Source organism: Mus caroli, chromosome 18 (assembly GCF_900094665.2).
Source record: "Mus caroli chromosome 18, CAROLI_EIJ_v1.1, whole genome shotgun sequence".
Taxonomy (NCBI): Eukaryota; Metazoa; Chordata; class Mammalia; order Rodentia; family Muridae; genus Mus; species Mus caroli.
Genome location: NC_034587.1, coordinates 86066653 through 86069373, shown reverse-complemented (window position 1 = coordinate 86069373; position 2721 = coordinate 86066653). Strand labels below are relative to the sequence as shown.

At 40.2% G+C, this 2721-nt stretch overlaps 1 pseudogene; it reads right to left on the bottom strand.

Moving 5' to 3' along the window:
- Nucleotides 1-1085: 1085 nt before the first annotated feature.
- LOC110285180 lies at nt 1086-2052 on the bottom strand (annotated as a pseudogene).
- Nucleotides 2053-2721: the final 669 nt, after the last annotated feature.

Genomic DNA, 2721 nt, shown 5'->3' with positions numbered 1-2721 from the left:
TTAGCTTTTTCTGTAGCACATTGCTTCTATCTTTTATGGTAGTGGATAACATTAAACTTTGCAATATTTACATGTCTCCATACATTTGGTAAACATCAATTATGTGTACTTTCAAAAATGGGTGAGTGAATTGTACATACATTTATAATAAAAAGTTGCTTTAAAAGAGTAAAAAGAATCAGATCTAGTTGGATAGCTTATTAGAGGTAATTTCTACTTTATTTAAATTTATTTCTTTAAATATCATGCTCCACTGGTTTAGAAAATAGTATTTCATTTTGCATGCAATCTGCTCTTCCTTAAACATATATATGAACTACCAATTACTAGAATGACTGCAAGTAGATATTGGAAATGTTAAAGAACTAAGAATTTTACTTGACAAAATAGGAAAATAACAAAACAAAAAAATGAACAAAAAAAAAACCCATAATTTTCAAGGACCAGAGAACAAATAGCATGCCCATTACCCCAACACTGGTTTTCTGGGAACCTTACTTTAATTCAATTAGCAAATACTACTCAATTTAACAGAAATGTAAGAAATTGGGTGTGCTATTTACTAGTTATATATTTTGAATGAGGTGTTACAGAAGGATAAAAGTTAATCTAATTTTATAATGGAAAATACAGTGAAATTGAAACTGAGATCATGGAAATGTTCCACCAACTTTTCTTGTGAAATCAATTTTGTAATTAATTTTAAGAAGGAAATTTTGTATTTTTCTGATAAGCCACATTTTTGCCTTTGTAATTATCTTTTTCTTTGCTCCCAAAAGGCAGGTGAAATTTATTCAGCAATAATATAACTAATGCAGCAATTAATATTACAATTTTCACTTGGTTCCATTGCATCTGTATAAGTAGAGATTTCTCTATAATAATTTTACAAAATGAATGACTTAGGGCTTGTGACTCCTTTATAACAAAAAAGTTTAGGTTCATAATTGATATTTCTTGGTTGGTGTGGGATTCTACTTGCTAAAAGAAAGATTGGTTCAAATTCACCTAAAAAGGTCCCTGAGAAAAGAATGTACTATTGAAGATAGATAAGTCTAAGCTTACGCACCCAGACTTATCAGGCACTAGCTAAAGGCTTCCCCATTCTTTACACTAGGGGAAGAAAGGAAATCCAGGCTCTTTAGCTTGGCCTCAGCCTTAGCAGTAAACTCCTGGGTGGCTTTCTCCAGAGGAAGCTGTGGTGGGCCCATTGGAATCCCAGAGACCAGCATCATGATGGCTTTGGTTTGCGACACTCCAAAACCTAGCTTGATCACATAGTTGAGAAATCTCTGGATACGAAACTGGTAACTGAGCGCTGAAGCCAAGTCCTGTTCAAAAGCCTTCAACATCTGGTTTGTCTTTTTTTCTCAGGTAGTTATAGGTACTGCTTACTGCTCCAGTGACTCCCATGACCAGAGCACACAACAGTTGTTCGTCCACCCCAAAGAGCAAAGCAAACTGTCGCTGTTGATTTTGATTGACACACTGGCCGAAATCCAAGAGGTCTGTGTCAGTGAACTTCAGTCCTTGGAAGGTGGGGATCTTATCCTGAATCCGGTCCAGCAGCTCCTCAGCTCGGATCTTTACCCCGGTCATGGAAGGCATGTGGTAGTAATAAAATGGCAAAGTAGGGGCTGCAGCTGCCACCTCTCTCAGGAAGCTTATCAGGGCATCTTTGTTCTATGACTTGAAAAAGAAAGGCACAGAGACAGCAATGCCATCAGCTCCAATTTCTGTTGCATGTTGGGCCAGTTCTTGTGACTCCTTCAAGTTTAGTGCTCCCACGTGAATCACCACCTGGTCCAACTTGTTTCTCCCTTGATTAACCCATTCCTCCGCGACCTGGAGACGTTCAGAGACGCTCAGGGACAGGCCTTCTCCTGTGGTGCCATTCAAGAAAATGTTCTTCACCCTCTGTTCCTTCACCAGGTAATCCACATACTGACTAATGACAGGAAAGTTGATTTCTCCATTCTCGGTCATTGGAGTGATGGTGGCAGCAACAAGACCCCGGAGTTTCTTCTTAGGGAAGGCCATCGGGCTGCTGGAAGGTCTCGGCCACCTGATTGCTGCTGTGCACTGGAGACCCGATCTGTAATTATCTTTTATCAAGCAGTAATATGTATAAGAATGACTAAGTAATCCACTGTAACTGCATTTCTAGTAGACAGAATGTATGGTCATTAAAAGGAGATTATAGGAACTTTAAAATTTTTAAAAATTTAATTTTTAACACTCCATATTTTATTCCCCCCATCCACCCTCCAACTGTTCCACGTCCCACACATCCTGAGCAAATCCCCTGTCTCCACGTAGATGTCCCCACTCCCACCCCACCTGACCTCTAAACTCCCAGGAGCCTCCAGTCTCTTGAGGGTTAGGTGCATTATCTCTGAATAAACACAGACTCTGCAGTCCTCTACTGTATGTGTGTTGGGGGCCTTATATCAGCTGGTGTATGCTGTCTGGTGGTCTAGTGTTTGCGAGATCTTGGGGGTCCGGATTAATTGAGACTGCTGGTCCTCCTACAGGATTGCCCTTCTCCTCAGCTTCTTTCAGCCTTCCCTAGTTCAACAACAGGGGTCAGCTGCTTCTGTCCATTGGTTGGGTGCACCTATCTGCATCTGACTCTTTCAGCTGCTTGTTAGGTCTTCCAGAATGCAGTTATGCTAGGTCCCTTTTTGTGAGTGTTCCATAGCCTCAGTAATAGTGTCAGGC